Source organism: Peromyscus californicus, unplaced genomic scaffold (assembly GCF_007827085.1).
Source record: "Peromyscus californicus insignis strain IS unplaced genomic scaffold, ASM782708v3 Scaffold_10__1_contigs__length_136768540, whole genome shotgun sequence".
NCBI lineage: Eukaryota > Metazoa > Chordata > Mammalia > Rodentia > Cricetidae > Peromyscus > Peromyscus californicus.
In genome coordinates this window covers 105228517-105248493 of record NW_026294391.1, presented here as the reverse complement: position 1 = coordinate 105248493, position 19977 = coordinate 105228517, and the positions used below count along the sequence as shown (strand labels likewise).

The 19977-nt window shown below is 42.8% G+C and overlaps 1 pseudogene; it reads left to right on the top strand.

Moving 5' to 3' along the window:
- Positions 1 to 19977, top strand: part of LOC128110783 (protein phosphatase inhibitor 2-like) — a 38440-nt pseudogene that overhangs the window by 1325 nt on the left and 17138 nt on the right.

Sequence of the window (19977 nt, the reverse complement as noted above, 5' to 3'; positions counted from 1 at the left end):
GCCAACCCTGGATCTTTCTGCTCACAGGTCTTCTGCTGACTATCACCCAGGCTGCTTTCTCTGGTCTTAGGCTTGTCGCCCCCCTCCCCCCCTCCCCCCCCCCCCCCCCCCCCCCCCGCCCCCAGCTTGCATGAGGCTGAGTTAAATCCTTTCATTCTGACTTCAAGATGAGAGTAAATCCCCTTAGCCTTGAGTTCACTCCCCCCTAGGATAATGTATAGTGGCTTCTAAGAAAACTACTGAACTGTGCTCTGGCTCTTGCCGGTTGAAACTAGTTGAACAGAAGCAGAACCTTCTCTACTTCCCTTACCTGAAGACTGTATTTTCTCATTTTCTGTTATTCTTTATTCTTTGAACTTTAAGTGTTTTGTAGAATCTTTATTGTTGCTGTTTGGGGCTTTTTGTTATTTTGTTTTTTGAGACAGGGTTTCACTGTATAGCCCAGGCTGTCTCAGAAGTCACCGTGGAAGGCCAAGCCAGCCTGAATTGCAGGCAACCGGTACGTCACCTAGCTAGTACTGTTTGGCTTGGGATTTTTGAATCAAGGTCTCCTGTATCTTATGTTGGCTGCAAACTTGCTATGTAGCCAAGGATGACCTTGAATTCCTGATCTTCTTGCCTCTGAGTGTTGAGATTGTCCCACCATGTCTGGCTTCGTTTTGTGAGACATTGTGCTATGTAGCCTTGTCTGGCTGGGCTCACTCTTGGCAATCGATCCTCTGCCACAACCTCCTGAGTGTTAAGATTATGAGCTTGAGCAACTACCCCCAACCAGTTCACGTTTTTATTGTAAAATGTCCACGAAGTTACTATTTTAGCCGTTTTATTTTAACCACTGTAAGTGAATGAAAATGACGATATGACTGCTCCAAGCTGTGGTTGAGGAGAAGGATTTGATTGTAAGTGTGTGGGAGGGTTCAGCCAGAGGCACCTGGAAGGGTCAGGACTGAACCAGGCCATGAGAGCGGGGAGCAGGAGAGGACGAGAAGAGAAGGAAGAAAAGGGGCAAGGGGTACAGAGAGGAGCCGAGGACCAAGAGTACTCATGACCCAGATGGCAGCTTTATATATGAACGAGAAGCTGGGGGAAGGGAAGCAAAGTCCAGCCCGTGCTGGAGCGGTTTCGGGTAGGGGTGGGGTGAGAAGCGCTGGGAGGAGCCACAGGTACTGAGTGAGCCTTGGGTTGCTTTGGGATCTGACAGTGAGTACATAGTTCAGTGGCATTGAGAACATTCCTGTTATTGTGCAACCATCACCACTGTCCACTTCTAGAACGTTTCATCTAACTCCATCACTGACATTGGTGCCTTGTTACTGTGCACAGTGCCTGTGCCACACAGTAGAGCTACTTGCATAAATGTCTCATCTCTCCTATGCTGTAAGCTCATTTAGGGGAAGGTCTCTGTCCAAATCATTTGTGGAAAACCCTTGAAGTCATCTTTTACGAATTTGAAATGTATTCACGGAAGCAGAAGCCATGTCACGTGTGTGGAGGTCAGAGGACAGCTTGCTAGAGTTGACTGTCCCCCCACCATTCCCATTCTGGGGCTCAAGCTCAGGTCATCAGGCTTGTCAGCAAGTCCCTTTATGCACTGCTCCCTCTCTAGTGCCTTTTTTGATTTTTTTAAGACAGTTTTATGTATCTGAGACTTATTACATAGCTGGAACTTTTCTTTTTTCTTTTTCACTATTAAGGCGTGTGTAAGAGAGATGTGTGTCAGTACAGGCTCACACGTTCGTTCCACAGGCACATGACAGGCACGTGTGTGGAGGTTAGAGGGCATATTTAGTACTTCTCCACTTTCACCATTGGCTCCGTGAATCAAATTCAGGTTACCAGGCTTACAAGAGAAATGTTTTTACCTGCTGAGCCATCTTGTAGACCCAGCCTTGAACTCCCCTTCCCTTCTCCACCTCCCTGTCGCTAGGATATAGGCGTGCACCACCATGCCCACTTCATGCTGTGCTGGTGAGCGCAGGACTCAGTGGATCCTGGGTGTGCCCTCTCCCCACAGCTGCAGTCCCCAGCACCTAGACACATCTCTAGTTCCTTTCCTCTCACATCCAACCCGTCAGCAAAGCTTACCATTGCTATCTTCAAAATATGTCCCGAGTACCACAGCTTTCAACCTCAGCACCACTTCATCAAGCCTATCCCTCTCCTGGCCTGCAGTAGCTTCCTCGTTGGCCTTCTCAGTTCCCTCTCCACTCCATTTCCACAGCAACCAGTAACGCATGGAAACCACAGTACAGATAAGTTTCCTGCTCAGATCCCTTCACTGGCTCTCCATTTTACTCAAAAAAAAAAAAGAAAGAAAGAATACCTCCAAAGGTTCTGGTGTCAGCTACCAGATGGTGTCCAACAGTCTTCATCTGTCCCTAGTCACCACTAGTCATGTGCTTGCATGTGTTTCTTCTGCATAGAATTAGTTACTGGCCTGTGTGACTGATAGGATACAGAAGTGGTGATGTGTGACATTTAAAGGGAGGTCATAAAAGGCCTTGTGGTTTCTGCCTGGCTCTCTTGGATTGATAGCTGTGGAGTAACCCAGGCATGTTTGGGTATTCAAACAGAAGGCGAAACAAGCTGTGATGATTCATGACTGTAATCCCAACACTCAGGAGGCCAAGGCAAGAGGATTAGGAATCTGAAGCCAGCCTAGTCTACATAGTAAGACTTTTACTCAAGAAAGAAAACAGATTGTTGGCACATGCCTGTAGTCTGGTCCTTGGAGGTAGAGGTGGAGGCAGGAAGGCCAGGATTTCAAGGTCACCCTTAGCTGCATAGGGAGCAAGCCTGGGCTACATATCTCAAACCCCACCCAAAAGAGAGAAAAAACGAGAAGGAAAAGAAGGAAGGAAGGGCAGGAAACCAGACGACCCAGCCCAGTATCTAAACTAATGAGAAAATGAGTTCTACCCCTTTCCCATCTTTCCCATCTTTCCTCCCCCTGGACCAGCAAGCTGCCACACCTTGCGGACCATGTGAGTAAGACACTTTGAAGAGGCTACTTCAGGCCTAAGATTACGATACATACAATCTCTTGTGGATTGGCACGTAGCTCAGTTGCTAGAGTACTTGCCCAGCATACATGAAGCCCTGACTCTGAACTCCAGCACCACATAAACCTAGTGTGGTGGAACATACCTGTAACTCCAGCACTTGGGAGGTGTGGGCAGGAAGATCAGAAGTTCAAGGTTATTCTCAGACATAGTGAATTCAAAGCTAGCTTGGGATACATGAGACCCTGTCTTAAAAAACATAAATCAATAAAAAAACTAAAATCACCTGTCTTAGGGTTTCTATTGCTGTGAAAAGACACCATGGCCACAGCAACTCTTATAAGGAAAAGATTTAATTGAAGGGGCTCGCTTACAGTTTCAGAGGTTCAGGCCATTATCATCATGGTGGGGAACATGGCAGCATGCAGACAGACATGGTGCTGGAGGAATAGCTAAGAGGCCTACATCTTGCAGGCATCAGGAAGTGGTCTTAGACACTGGGCAATAGGTATCCTGAGCATGGGAAACCTCAAAACCCACCCCCACAGTGACACACTTCCTCCAGCAAGACCACACCCACTCCAACAAAGCCACACTTCCTAATAGTGCCACTCCCTATGAGATTGTGGGGGCCAATTACTTTCAAACTACCACATCCTCCAAAAAACTGTATAACCTATTGAGAACCAAAGCTAGAATTATCCAGATAAACCTCTCTCCTGAATTTGTGTGCATTGTTTTTTTTTTTCCTTTCTTTTGTATGTGGTTCAGACAACTTCTCATGATGTTTCTCAAGAGCTATGGTGATTAGATTTTTATTCATTTGACACAAGGTAGAGTCATCTGGGAAGATGAGAACCTCATTTGAAAAAATGCCTCCATCATATTGACAAATAGGCAAGTCTGTGTGGTATTTTTTTGATTAATGATGTGGGAGGGCCTAGCACTGTGAGTGGTTGCTACCCCAAGGCAGATGGGCCTGGGTTGTATAAAAAAGCACATTGAGCAAGCCATGAGAACAAGCCAGTAAGTAACATTCCTCTAATGGTTTCTGCTTCAGTTCTTGCCTCCAGGTACCTGCCTTGAGTTTCTAGCCTGACTTCCTTCCATGATAAACTGTAAACTGTAAGTTAAAAAAAACTCCTCTGTACCCAAGTTGCTTTTGGTCATGATGTTTATTCTATCAACAGAGAAGCAACTGCAGGAGCTGCCTACCTGGTTTGGGAGACAGGACTCTCCTTTTGCCTGGAGCTCACTGCGTGTACCAGGCTGACTGGCCATGAGCTCCAGGGAATCTCCCTGTCTCCACCTCCCCATGCTTGGGTTGCAAGGCCCTGTTAGCATGCCTAGCTTTCCCCATAGGGTCTGGGTATTGAAGTCAGGGCTTCATGCTTGTGAGGCAAGCACTTTTCTTGAGTTATTCTCCCTTCCAGCCCTACACTGTTGTCTTTTGTTTTCAGTAGCTAAGTGTTAGCGTGATTTATTACACAGCAACAGATAACTAATAAAAAGCCCTCCACCGACTTCACCCCTGTCATCTCCACGTCCTTGCCTCTCCCCTTTTATCCCTTTAGCTTTCATAGCTCACTCCATAGTCCAGGCTGGCCTGACTTGCTATGTAGACCAGGCTGGCCTCAAACTCTCAGAGATCCATCTGCCTCTACCTCTCAAGTAATGGGATTAAAGGTGTGTGCCGACACAATCAGCTATTTTTCCTTTTTAATATTTTTATACTTAGTTTAAAAAATAATAAAGCTTTTTCTTTTCTTTCTTTTTTTTTCTTTCCTTTTTTTTGTTTTTTGTTTTGGTTTTTTGAGACAGGGTTTCTCTCTGTGTAACCTTGGCTATCCTGAAACAGGCTCTATAGACCAGGCTGGCCTTGAACTCACAGAGGTCCACCTGCTGCTGCCTCCTGAGTGATGGAATTAAAAGCATGCACCACCACAGCCTGGCTCAAAATAATAGGTTTTATTATGATATTTTCATACTTAAAATATCATGTGTCTTGCTCGTATTCCTTGTACTATTTTCATCCATCTCCAGCATTTCTGATATACTATATAGTTATCTTATTATTTTCTCTTTTAAAAAATATTTATTTTTATTTTTAATTATGTGTACACGTGAGTTTATGTGTGGGGGAGTATGTGCATATGAGTGTAGGTACCCATAGACACCAGAAGAGGACATTAGATCTATTGGAACTAGTTACAGGCCTCCCAGAGTGAATGCTGGGAATTGAGCTGAGGTCTTCTGGAAGGGCAGTACCTGCTCTTAACCACTGAGACATCTCTCCAGCCATTTCTTTTGTTTTTGGTCTTGATAGAATACTTTTATTTGTTCTTTGACAATTTGATGCATGTAAACAATGCATCTTGATCATATGCACCCAAATTCCCCTCTCCCACTCCTCATAGGAACTCCTAACTCCTCTTCCCACTCCTTCTTAGGCAGCCTCAACGCGTGCCCCCATTCCATGGCCTCTCAGCTATTTTCTTTTCTTGTTTTATTATTTTATGTGTATTAATGTTTTGCCCGCGAGTATGTTGGTTCAGTATGAGCATTCCTGGTGCCTGCAGGGGCCAGAAAAAGGACTTTGGATCCACTGGAACTGAATTTACAGATGGTTGTAAGCTACCATGTAGGCTTACAACATGAATCGAATCCAGGTCCTCTGGAAGAGCAGCCAATGCTCTTAACCACTGAGCCATCTCTCCAGCCCCATCTATTTTCTTTACTATATATTTCTTCCTTCCATCCCTGCTAGAATAAGACCTTCAAGAAGAGAAGGATGAGGAGCCAGGCATGGTCCTGCACTTCTGTAACCCCAGCATTTAAGAGAGTACAGCAAGAAGAGCAAGAGTTTGAGGTCAGCTCCACTACAGAATAAAACCTTGTCTCAGATGAAGATAAAGCAGGGACTGGAGAGAGGACTCAGGGGCTCAACATGCTTTCTGTTTTTGCAGAGGACCTTCCTAAGTGCCCAGTGCTCACACCGTGATTCAGAACCATTTGTAACTCCAGTTACTGGTGATCTGATGCCCTATCCTTGAACTTTCATCACATAGTACACATGAACTCTTGCAGGCTCACATACAATTAAGAAGAAAAGAAAGAAAGAAAAAAAGAAAGAAAAAATATTCCAAAGAGTAGAGACCTTTCTGTTGTTCACAGATATAGTCCAAGTACTCACAACACCTGACATGGTATGTGCTCAGCAGATAATTATAGAATGGATGAACAAGCATTTCATGACTGTTTTAGACCCTTGGTAAATAGTGAGTTGTCCACTGGGAGATATGATCCTACAAAAGCATAATGCCTAGGTTCTGTGTGCAGGGACCCATAGAAATGTTAAATGAGAAAAAGACATCTCTTGAGACCTTATCCTTATCTGTGCAAGGATTTTTGCTTGGGATTTTTCTAAGCTAAGGAAAATACTGGAGAGAAGTGTACAAGGTACAAGACTGCAACCAGTGAAAGCAACAGTGTCCAAACCTGTAATCTTAGTATTCAGGAGGGGAAGACAGGAGAGTCACAAGTTCAAGGCCATCTATGGCTACATAGTGAGTTTTAAGCTAGTCTGAGATACTTGAGACCCTAACTCAAAACAAACAAGAAACAGAACTCTGCCAACTCGGCCCTCTAAATGATTCCAACAGAAAAGTAGTGTGCTGTCATATAGTAGGAAAAAAATGGATGGCATAAGGATTCATAGGAAGCAAGGAAAAGATAAAAGATAGAATTAAGTACAAAGAGAAGCATTTGCTTTGACTAGGAGAAAGGACATGCCTTCAGAGACTAAAATGCATTAGATGTTGATAAATAGATGAGAATATTTGACAGCAGTCAACACACCTCAGTGGCAACTAGATTTTATCAAAAGTGAAATTCATAATTAACCTGCTAAGGGTAATTGCAGTGGTTTGGCATTGGAACTTTTTTGTAAGAAGTTCTAAGATAGAGCTCAAATATAGTAGATCGTACGCAGAACTGCTTTGATTGAGGGGGTGAAGGTGGGATGAGCCAGGCTTTGCCCTTGGAGCTATTACCTTGTACCCTTTTACAGGAAGGAGTACATACCTGCCAAGGATCACCCTGGTATCAGTCAGAGGATGGCCTTCTTGAAGATCATTCATGGCAATCAATTGCCATCTACTTGTAACATCTGCTTTTCTGCCCTCTGGCCCCTCCTTCCCTCCTCTTTCTCTCTCTCTGTCTCCCTCTCTCCCTTTCTTTCTTTCTTTCTTTCTTTCTTTCTTTCTCTCTCTCTCTCTCTCTCTCTCTCTCTCTCTCTCTCTCTCTCTCTCTCTCTCTCTCTCTTTCTCCTCTCTCACTCTCCCCTTCTCTCTCTCTCTGTCCTCCTCTACTTCTCTCTTTCTCTCTTAACAAGGTCCCGTACTGTAGTCCAGACTGGTTTGGAACTCCTGGGACTCGTCCTGCTTCGGCTTCCTGAGTTTCTGGGATTATAGGTGTGGACCAGCCCCACCCAGTTATCTCCGGACTTTTGCTCCGGTGTCAGCAGAGCTAAACTTTGCCTCACTTCCTGCAGCTGTAACTTCCTCTGTATAGTCAAACGCTGACAAAGCAGCTCTCTCTCTCTCTAGCCCGCCCTTTCCTTTCTCCGCCTTTATCTTCCAGGGAAGGGCTCATACAGTTTGGGGTGGGGCCAAAAGAGCACACAGTCATCTCCAACTAAGGCAAAAGTCCATCCAAGCTTTCTATATACTAGTCCAGTCCTATGGCTATACTCAGTCTCTTCAGCGTTCAAAGAGACAGCAATCCAAAAGCAGCCAAGGTCAGGGAATTATCCCTGTGAGTCTGGATTGGAGAAAGGCGAAACCTACTGGAGTTAAGGTCCAGGAGGGAAGCTGGCTTGTTAGAGGGTCAATATGAATAATGTTTAGCTGGAAAGAATATGAACCAGAAGCCAAAGAGCTGAAGGGATTCATATCTTAAATGTAGATAGTTGCAGTTAGTGTCTGCTGAATGTTCACCACGGTCTCAGTGTTCTTTTTGTCTGTTTTTTTTTGCTCTAATTTTATTATGGTGTGTGTGTGTGTGTGTGTGTGTGTGTGTGTGTGTGTGTGTGTGTGTGTGTGCGTGCTGTGAGTATGGATGTGTGTGCAATGCTCTGGGTTTGGAAGTCAGAAGACAGTTTTCACCTGTTGATTCTCTCCTTCCACCTTGAAATCTGGGAACTGAACTCAGACCATCAGCCTTACAAGGCAAATAAATGCTTTTGCTCACTGAGCCATTGTGTTGGTCCTCAGAATTTTCAAAAGGGCTGAAGATAGAACTTGGTGATAAGTGTTTATCTAGCACATGCAAGGTCCTGTGTTCAATCCCTAGTACCTGGGGTGGGGAGCAGGGTAGGGAGAAAAACCTGACTGTACCAGAATCAACTGGAAAGGACAGAGGAACTAGATTTCTCCCCAGAACCTAGCTGACAGTGATCGAATATGAATCATGTCCTGGAATTAGGAGTTTCCCAACAATCTCCCAGTGATTCTGACTCACCACCAGGTTTCAGAATAACTGGTCTATAAAGTTCAAATCTTTACTGAGCTCAGATGTCTCTCCCCCAATTTATATGCTGGATCCCTGTATCCGAGTGTGACTATATTTGAAGAAAGGGCCTTTGAAGAGGTATTTAAGTTAAAATGCGACTGTCAGGGTGGAACCTAATCAAACCTCATTGTTGGCCTTATCAATAGGAGATGAGGCCATTAAAAAAAAAACATCAGCTGGGTTGTAGTGACTCACACCTTTAATCCCAGCATTTGGGAGGCAGAGACAGGCGGATCTCTGTGAGTTCGAGGCCAGCCTGGGCTACAGAGCTAGTTCTTAGACAGCCAAGGCTACACAGAGAAACCCTGTCTTAAAAAAAAAAAAAACCCCACAAACAACAACAGCATCAGTGAGGCACATACACAGTGAGCATATGAGTATCTAGGAAGAAGGTGGCCATGTGAAGCCAAGGACAGAGGCCTTAGAAGAAAGTGAACTTGTTCACACCTGATCTTAGGCTTTGTCCTTCAAAAACAACAAAAAGACTTTCTAGCCTTCTGACCTGAGACCAAACATATTTGTATCTGGTATTTTTGTTACGGCAGGTCAGATGGACTAGGACAAATTTTTTTTGGATCTGGCCCTGAAGAGTTCCCTAGAGCCTCTGTCACTCTTTCTGTCCTCCCTCCCACTTGGCCAACTTCTCCAATCATCTCCAGGCTTCTGTTCCGTAAAAAGGTATTAGCAAAATCTGCCTCTCATAGGGTTACATTAAACCAAATGTGATCCTCGTTAACATACCTTTCAGGATGTCTGTTAAAGAAAGGCTCTATCACGATGGGAATAGTGACCACAACAATGAGATTTTGCAGCGGAGGAAGGAAGTCAGGCTCAGCTTCAAACATAGCAAGGAAGGACAGGAATTTGTAGCCAAGGGAAAGGATAGGGGTCAACAAATGGAAAATTACCAAGAGGAAATGTCAAATCTAGGGGAATTCTTGCTGGAGGCAGCCCAGAGTGACAAGCACAGAACAAGGAATTTGATCAGCTACGAAGGGTGGTGGTTGCTAGAGACTCAGAGTCTTTGTAAAACTGGACTGACTGGACTTAGGACTCAACCCAGTGTCTGAGAGGAGCCAGACCCCAGTTTGGTTAAGGAGGGAGCCTTTGTCACTATGTAAGACAATTAACGTAGTATGAGAACAGTAAGCACACAGAAGCTGTTAACTACCACTCCAGTGTACAAGGTATTTTGTTCCATTTCTATGCCTTACCGAGTTCTGACTTGTCAGCTTAAATGCTTCTGTCCCACTGCCTTATTTACCCAATTCTTAGTTGTCCTTCAAGACGGAAGTCTTAGCAAGTTGTGGTGCTTCACATTTATAATCTCATCTAATCTCATCACAGGAGTATCAAGAGTTCAGAGCCACAGCACAGTTTAGTGGCACTCGCCTTTAATCCCAGCACTCAGGAGGCGGAGTCGGGTGGATCTTTGTGAGTTCTGAGGCCAGCCTGGTCTACAGAGTGAGATCCAGGACAGTCAGAGCTACATAATGTGACCCTGTCTGAAAAAAAAAAAGCAGAATAACACAAAAAATGTTCATAGCCAGCCTTGGCTATATAGGAAGTTTCAGGCCAGCCTGGGCTACATGAGACCCTTTATTAAAAAACAAATTACTGCCAGGCGGTAGTGGCGCATGCCTTTAATCCCAGCACTTGGCAGATCTCTGTGAGCTCGAGGCCAGCCTGGTCTACAGAGCGAGTTCCAGAACAGCCAGGACTGTTTCCCTGTCTCAGAAACAAAAACAAAAACAAATTACTGCTGAAGTCTGCTGTAGCCTGCTTTGATCTGCGTCCAGGGCCCCTCTTGTTGGCTCCATCAGACAGCAGTCACTGCAGGGGTAGGCTTAGGTGGATGAGTGGTAGAGGGCTTTGGGTAGAGGGAACCTAACTTGAGACCATCCTGCATGCTTGGCTTCCTTCTAGGACTGGGATCAGAACATGAATAAAAAGAATCCTTGGGACGAAGATATACTTTAGTTGGTAGAATGCTTGTACCAGCGTCATATAAAGCAGATATGGGCCATCCCAGAATTTAGGAGGTGGACACAGGAAGATGAAAAGTTCAAGGCAAGCCTGGGCTCTGTGAAGCCCTGTCTCATAAAACAGAACAACAAAACAGAACAAAGACAACTAAGGCCTAAGTGCTTTCCATGGGGCTGGAGAGCTAGCTCAGCGTTTCAGAGAACTTAACTTCTCTTGTAGAGGAGCTGAGTTCAGTTTCTAGAACTCACATAGTGACTCACAATCCTCTTAACTCCAGTCCCGGGTGTTCTGACTCCCTATTCTGACCTTCACAGGCACCGCATGCACACGGTGCACATACACACACACACACACACACACACACACACACACACACACACACACACACAAAAAAAAAAAAAAAAACCACTCATGAATATAAAATAAAAGTGAACATTTAGAAAGTGTTTTCCATGCAAGTTTGATGATTTGCATTCAGTCCTCAGTCTGATCTCAAAGTAGATGGAAAGGACTGACTCCCCAAACTGCCCTCTGACCTAAACACACACATTATTTTTTTTGACTTTGAAACAAGGTGTCTCTAAATTGCTCAGGTTCTACCTTTCTGGTTCAGCCTCCCAAGTAGCTGACAGCACAGGTATATACCACCAGACTTGGCTGGCTTATGGTGTGGTCAAGTTTTCAGAACACTTCTGTGGAGAATACCATCAAAATAATTCGTGGATTTATGCTTTGTTTGGTTGTATTTTATGTTTTCTTGAGACAGACCGTGCTTTAACTTGTGATCCATCAGCTTCAGCCTCCCAAGTGCTAGCATTGTAAGCCTGAGCCACTATGCCTGAGTCATCAAAAGAATTTTAAATCAAAGTTGGCTTTAAAAAAATCACTGTGATAGCATAATATAATGAAAGGATTTGAGGGAAGAGATGGAAGGAACTTAGGAAACTATTGCAGTAACCCTGGAAATAAGGAAGTTCCCACCAGATAGAGTAGCAATGTGACTAAAAGACATGTTGTCAAGCTAAGCATGATGAAGCATGCCTATAGTTCCAGCACTTGGCAGCCTATAGCAAAAGGATAGTGAGGGTTTTGGGGTTTTTTTTGTTGTTTTTTGAGACAGGGTTTCTCTATGGAACAATCTTGGCTGTCCTGGAACTCTGTAGACCAGTTTGGCCTCAAAACTCAGAGATCTGCCTGCCTCTGCCTCTGGAGTGCTGGGATTAAAGGCATGTGCCACTACCACCTGGCAGGATAGTGAGTTTAAGGCCAGCTTGCGTTATGTATTAAGTTCCAGGTCAGCCCGGGCTATGTAGCAAAACTCTGTTTCAAAAACAAAATGAAACAAAACAAAACAAACCTTAATAGTGAAAAAGAAACAACTCAATTACAAAATATAAAAAATATCTAAATAGAAGTTTCTCAAAACAAGACAGAAAAATGACTAAAGGCACAGCACTTGGGACACAGAGGCAGGAGAATATCTGTGAGTTTGAAGGTAGCCTTGTCTACATAGTGAATTCCAGGATACCCAGGGCTACATAGTAAGACCCTGTCTCAAAAACATGGCTAAAAGTAGATGGAAAAACTCCATACCACTAATCATCAGGAAAATGCAATCAGAACCATAATGAGATTTCACTTCATACTGATAAAAATGGTTGTTTTAAAAAAATATCAAGGGCTGGGGCTGGGGCCCAACTAAGAGTGTTTGCTTAGCCCAAGGCCCTGGATTCAATCTCTGGCATTTCATAAAACTGGGCATGGTGACATGCTAGTAATGCCCTCGCTAGGGTAATGTAGGCATGAAAATCAGGGGTTCAAGGTTATCCTTGGCTACATAGTGAGCTTGAGGCTAGCCAAAGATACATGAGACCCTTTCTCAAAACAAATCCAGTTTAACAATCAATGATGGGGATGTAGAGAAGAGAACCTTTTTACACAGTTGGTATAAATGTTACCTAGCATAGTCATTATGGAAAACAGTGTAGAAGCGTAGTCACTTATACCTGTAATGCCAGCATTTGTGAGGTTGAGACAGAAGGATGGCTACAAGTTTAAGGCCAGCCAAGGTTGCATGATCAGTTCCAGGTCCACTAAATCTGCTGGATAAAACCCTATCTAATGAAAGAAGAAGCAGTATGTGTAGCTGAAGTTTTCCTGTGTCCTGCCCAGTCCGCAGCCACCCAGACCCAAGTAAACACACAGAGGCTTATATTAATTAAAGCTGCTCAGCCATTTGCTCAGGCTTACTACTGACTAGCTCTTACACTTAAACTCAGCCCATTTCTGTTAATCTATATGTCACCACGTTTTCCATGGCTTTACCTGTGTGCCATTACATTCTGCTCCCTGGATGGCAGGCTGAGGTCTCTTCACTCAGCCTTCCTCTTCCCAGAATTCTCCTCTCTGCTTATCCTGCCTCTACTGTCTGCCTGGCTACTGGCCAATCAGCATTTTATTTATCAACCAATCAGAGCAACCATATTCACAGCATACAGAACATCCCACAGCAAGTATTAAAGTTCCTAACATGCCAGGTGTTGTGACTTTAATCCCAGCAGACAGATGTCTGAGTTCAAGGCCAGCCTGGTCTACATAGCGAATTCCAGAAAAGTCAGAGCTATGTTGAGAGACCCTGTCTCAAGAGAACAACAACAAAAAGAAAGTCCCTAACCGAATTTAAAGTATAACTACTATGTGATCTAGCAGTTACACTACTGGTATATATTCAATGAAAATGAAATCAGTTACGATGAAAACTCACTTGCACTCCATGTTCACATTAACTGCAGCAATATTCATAATGGCCAAGAAACAGAAATAACCTGAGTGTACATCAACTGATGCTTGGATAAAAAAATGTGATTTGGGGCTGGAGAGATGGCTCAGAGGTTAAGAGCACCGACTGTTCTTCCAGAGGTTCTGAGTTCAATTCCCAGCACCCACATGGTGGCTCACAACCATTTGTAATGAGATCTGGCACCCTCTTCTGTGTACATAATAAATAAATAAATCTTTTAAAAAATGTGGTTTGTGATGTGGATGGAACTAGAGATTTATGTTAAGTGAAATAAACACAGAGAAGACAGAATTGATATCATAGAAGTAGATAGAATGGTAATTAGCAGAGAAGGGAGAGATTAAGGGACTGAGAGGAATAGAGAAAGGTTAATCGGTGAGTAATTAAGTTGCATTTGGATAAGAATAAAATCTTCTGGTGTGTCAGACATGGTGACATGCCTTAATTCCAGCACTCTTAATGCTGAAGTAGATATATCCTTGTGCATTAGAGGCCAGCTGGAGCTACATAATGAGGCCCTGTCTCAAAACAAAACAGGCTTTTGAAAGTTTTCACCAAAAAAGTGAAACTGATAGGAGATATAGATAGTTTAACCTGATTTAAATGTATATACAATGTATTTAACTATCACCTGATGCTCAATAGATATGCATGATTTTTATGCTTTTATATATCAGTTAAAAAGAGATTTAGCTGGGTGTCATGCATGTGCCTGTAGTCCTGACTCTCAGGAGGTTGAAGCAGGGGATTGCCTAGGCTCAGGAGCTCACGGCCAACTCAGGTTACATAGCAATATCCAGTCTCTGAATAAAAGACTGAGGTTATTGGTCAGTGGCAGAGTCCTTGCCTAGCATGTGTGGAGCCCTGAGTTCAACCCCTAGTTCTATAAAATGTAAAGGTATTTTTGTTTTTATTCTGTTGAAGCTGGGTTTTGCCATGCAGCCCCGACTAGCCTAGTTCTTGCTATATAGACCAGCCTGGCCTCAAACTTTCAATGATCCTCCTGCCTCACATATCTCCCAAATGCTAAGATTACATGCATGCAGCACCATACTTGAGTTTTTGTTTGTTTTTGTTTCTTTTGTGATAAGGTTTCATATAGACCAGGGTGGCATCTAATGTGAATTCAATATGTAACCTTTAATGAACTTGAACTCCTGATCCTTCTGCCTCTACCTTCCAAGGGCTGGCATTACAGGCTTGCACCACCACTCCCTGCCTAATACTTAAACAATATATTACTATTGAAAAAGTAAATCAGCTGGGCACAGTTGGACATGCTTATAATTCCAGCACTTGGGAATTGTGTGTGAGGCAAGAGGATCAGAAGTTCAAGGTTCTCCTCAGTTCATAGGAAGTTTGAGGATAGCCTGGGTTACATAAAATTACCTTTAAAGAAGCAAAAATAAGCTGAGCATAGTAGCACATGCCTTTAATCCCAGCATTTGGAGGCAGAGGCAGGCAGATCTCTTGAGTTTGAGGCCAGCCTGGTCTACATAGTGAGTTCAAGGACAGCCAGAGCTACATAATAAAGAAACCCTGTCTCAAAAAACCTAAAATAATAATAATAATAATAATAGCCAGAAAGTTTATATAAATTATCTTTAATTCTAATTCATTTTCCATTATACTTACCTCATTGAATTTTATCTTAATGTAACATGATTTTATGCTTTAAAAATTTGTAGATTGAATTATTTCTTCCCCAAATTTATATGTTAACACCATAATTCCCACTGGATGTTAGGATATAAGGCCTTTGGAAAATAATGAGATTGAAATGAGAGGCCTGAGAGTGCGTGGGGGGAGGGGATGTCTTATATTGGGATTGGTGCCCTTGTAAAAGAGATCTTTGTGGGGATCCTTATGTGGGGACACAGGGATAAGAAGACTGTGCACAGTCAAGAAGAGCACGTTTACCTGACCCTGTTTGTGTTCATTCCTTTGTCTTGTTCCTCTAACCTCTTCAACTATGGGAAAATGACTGTCCTTTGTTTTAGTTACCCAGTCTATAATATTTGGTTATGGCAACGAGAGTGAGGACAATCTTTTACTGATCACTTCTTACATTTCTTTTCAGCTCAAATGAATATAAAATGATTCTTTAGAACATCATGATAATACACACCTGGAATCTCAGCACTTGGAATGTGGACAAAGAGAATTAGGAACCCAAGGTAATCATCATCTGCACCGTGAGTTCATTACCAACCTGGACTACATTAGACCTCCTGAAATAAGAGTACTTTAGAAAATATGAGCAGGGGCTGGAGAGATGGCTCAGTGATTAAGAGCACTGACTGCTGTTCCAGAGGTCCTGAGTTCTGTTTCCAACACCCACATGGCAGCTTACAATCTGATGCCCTCTTCTGATCTGTTGGCATACGTGCATACAAAGCACCTGTATACATTAAAAAATAATAATAATAAAATAAATTAGAAAAAGTAAATTATTAGCCAGCATAAGTTTTAACTATTAGACATTTTTTCTTCCAAATATGAATGGATGAGTACTACTGTTGGTTAGAATATGACAGAATTCAGCATCAATTCTATTTCCTGTTTTTTTTAAGTGTGTGTATGTGTGTATTGGTGCCCATAAAGGGGCACTGGATTTCTTGAAGCTGGGGCAGTTGTGAACTGCCTCTGCCCCATGTGGGTGCTGAGATCCAAACTCTGGTCCTCTGAGAAACCAGTAAGTGCTCCTATTTTTTTTTCCAAGACAGGGCCTCATTATGTAGCTTTAGCTGTCTTGAAACTCACTCTGTAGACCTGGCTGGCCTCAAACTCACAGATATCCACCCGAGTACTGGGACTAAAGGCATGCAGTACTAAGCCCCTCGTCCAGTAAGTACTCTTAACCACTGCTCCCAGATTTGTTCCTTTCTTTCTTTCTTTTTATTTTTTTCACCTTTTAAAATTTATTTATTTTTATTTTATGAACATTAGTGTTTTGCCTGCATGTATGTCTGTGTGAAGGCATTGTGTGAGGGTGTCAGATCTCCTGGAACTGGAGCTACAGACAGTTGTGAGCTGCCATGTGGGTACTGGGAATTGAACTCAGGCCCTCTGGAAGAGCATCTCTCCAGCCCTCTTTTTATTTTCAAAAAAGACTTACTTGTTTTTATTACATGCATATGAATGTTTTACCTGGATGTTTGTTTGTGGACCACATGCATGCCTGTTACCTGTGGAGAGCAGAAGTGGGCCTTGCATCCTCTCAACTGAAATTACAGGTGGTTGTGAGCTGCCATGTGGGTGCTGGGAATGGAACCTGGGTCCTGTACAAGAGCAGCTAGTGCTCTTAACCACTGAGCCATCTCTCCAGCTCCCACCTTTATTTCTGTTTTTATAGACATCAATACTCCAAGAGACCTGTTCAAACACAGAAGAAAATGGGAATAGAGTGTTGTCAATTTAATTATGTGAACTCTTCAGAAGTCTTCTGGCAAAAAAAAAAGAAAACACAAAAGATGCATAGTGATGTATCAGCAATGTTATTTTGTAATCTATTTACTTGATTAGACTTGCTCTTAAATTTGTTGAAAGCAGATGATTGGAAACCACTGAATTAAAAAATATTTGTCACTCATTACCTAGAGTTATTTGCTTGTTTTTCAGTTTCTAGGAACTATATCAATAAGCTTATTAAATGGCCAATAGTTGTGCTTATCTATTCTTTTACTTAGAGGATGGTTAATTCACTTGATATATTCAGATAGTCTTGGAAAATAAACTATTGTTAATTTGAAGCAATCTTTATCAGTTTAGAGTTTAAAATTAAATGCTCCTATCTTCCCTTGTGCTTTGAATATGTTTTCATTAATGCCTCAGAACTGCTTGTTTACATTCATTAATTTATGGAAATAGTGTGCCATATAATCTCATTGGCACAATCAGCCCTACAATGTTCAAAAAATACTGTGAAGTGAGTGAGATTTACATTGTTTTTTACAAACTGACTTTACTTTCAATTCAAATGAAAGCATATTATTATAGTGTTTGTAAACAACTGTCACTGTCTCATTTATGAAGTCTATTTTTATTAAGTTTTACTTACATTTAAATTAATTTGAAATATTATGTAGTATTTTATGTGTATGGGTGTTTGGCCTGCATGTCTATACACCATGTACATGCATGGCCTGTGGGGGTCAGAAGAAGATGTGGGGTCCCTGGAAATGGAGTTACAGAAAGTTACTAGCTGACATGTGGGTGCTGGGAATCGAACCTGGGTACTATGGAAGAGCAGTTAATGCTCTTGACATCTGGGCCATCTTTCCAGCTCTAAGATTAATTTTTTAAAAGATATTTTTCAGAGTTTCACTATGTAACTCTGGCTGTCCTGGAACTCGCTCTGTAGACCAGGCTAGCCTCAAACTCACAGAGATTCACCTGCTTTTGACTCCCAAGTTCTGGGATTAAAGGTGTGTGCCACCACCACCCAGCCTTTCAGATTTATATTTGATTGTGTGTGTATGAGTGCACCCACAGAAGACAGAAAAGAGAGTCAGATACCTTGGAGGTGGAGTTACAGGAGGTTGTGAGTCCCCTGACATGGGTGTTGGGAACCAAACTGTGGTTCCCTGGAAAAGTAGCAAGCACACTTAGTTAGCCGTTTCTCCAGCGTGTGCACACGCTCTCTTCTTCCCTCCATCCCTCCCTCTCTTTCTTTCTTCTTTTATGTGTGTACAAGTGCCATCCATGTCTTATGGCGGTCAGAGGACAGCTTTCAGGAGTCAGTTCTTTCCTTCAACTGTGTGGGTACTGGGGATGGAACTCAGGTCGTCAGGTTTGGTGGCAAGCACCTTTATGTGTCTAAGCCATCTCTCCAGCTATCATTTCTGAATTCTAAGATAGATGTGGCATAGTCTTGCTGTGACGTTATTGCCTGAAATAAGGCTCTGCCACCTTCAGTATTTCTTACTCAAACTCTATTTACTTTCTTTTTTTCCTGTGGGACTACCTCTCTGGAACAGAAAAAGACACAAGACTATGGACGTGGAGAGACTGTCTCGGCATCAGTAGTATTTGTCCATTATCCCTTTGATATGTAGTTGTGAAACACTTTAAACAAACGGAGACGTTGGCGGGCTGGCCTTGAACTCTTGAGCCTCCTGCCTCATGTTTGCAAATGCTAGGAGTAAGGACATTCGCCAGTAGGCCTGACAGCATGTACACTTTTAACATCAATATATTGATGTGCTCCTTTGTTTGCTTTGTCACAGGCTTTCTGTCTGCTTCAAGTGTGATTGAAGAGGTTTCACACGATTCCAATTGTGGGGAAAGGATGCAGGCACACTTGTGGAAAGAAGCAGGGGAAAGGAAACCAAGAATGAGGACACCACACAGGCACTCTTGAGGTATTTCCGCTTTAGGCATGAGCGAACATGAAAAAGGCTGGTCGGGGCTGGGGGTGTAGCTCAATTGGTAGAGCACTTGCATAGCATACACAGTGTACTGGGTTCTGTGCCCAGTACCTTATAAAACCATGCACAGCAGCACCTGCCTGTTAGTTATTCTCAGCTATGTAGCTAGTTCAAGGTCAGCCTGTGCTACATGAAACTGTCTTCAAACAAATAAACAAACCCCCACCAGAGTAGACATGGAAATTGAGGATATGGAAATAAAGTCCCTTAAAGTTGTCTATATTTGCTTTGCTGTGTTGGTTTGTTTATTTGCTTGCTTGCTTTTGTTACTGTCCTTCAAAACAGGGCTCGGCCAGGCTGGCCTTGATCTCACTGTATACATACTCAAGGATAACCATGAGCATCTGATCTTCCTGTCTCCACTTCCCAAGTGTTGGAACTGCCAGTGTGTTCCACCATACCCATTTTTGGTTTAGGTTGTTGGTACTTATTTCTTTTGCACACATGGAGGTCCAAGAACAACTGTTGTTGGCTCTTCTCTTCTTTCCCCGTGGAGGACTCAGTAATGGGGCTCAGGCTGTCAGGCTTCTCAGCAGCCCCCTGTTACTTGCTGAACCAACTCCCCAGCCCCAGCTGTATGCAGTTTGGGGAATCAAAGGATGGCCTTGTGCATTCTAGGTGTGCACTGTGCCAACTGAGCTGCATCCCCAGATAGTTTTGTTTTGTTTTGTTTTTTGAGGTAATGTCTCATGTAACACAGTCTGGTCTTGAACTGTGTAACTGTGGCTGTCTTTCAACTCCTTATCCCCCTCCCTGCTCCCTAGTGGTAGGAATATTGATACGTGTCATACTAGGCTAAGCCATCTATATACTTGAACACCTTGGAAAGTCTTCAGGTACCCTTAAGGAATATAAAGAATATACCTCAGACATTAAGACCCTGGTCTTAAAGAAGATAAACTATAAACTGTAAATAGAAAATAATTATGGATTTGACTGCATTAAAAATTTAAAATTCTGCGAAAGAAAAATATATAAACAAAGTAAAAGGACAAGGTATGTACAACATGTTAGAGACTCATGATTAGCATCCAGAGTAAGAGCTTCAAATACTGAAAATGTTAAAAGACAAATAACCCAATCAAAAGCAAGCAAAGTGTATGGGTAGAAAAACACAGGATGAAATATGCCTACCATAAAATGTGTTCAGGCTTGCTAGTAAGCAGGGAAATGCAAGTGAAAACAATAA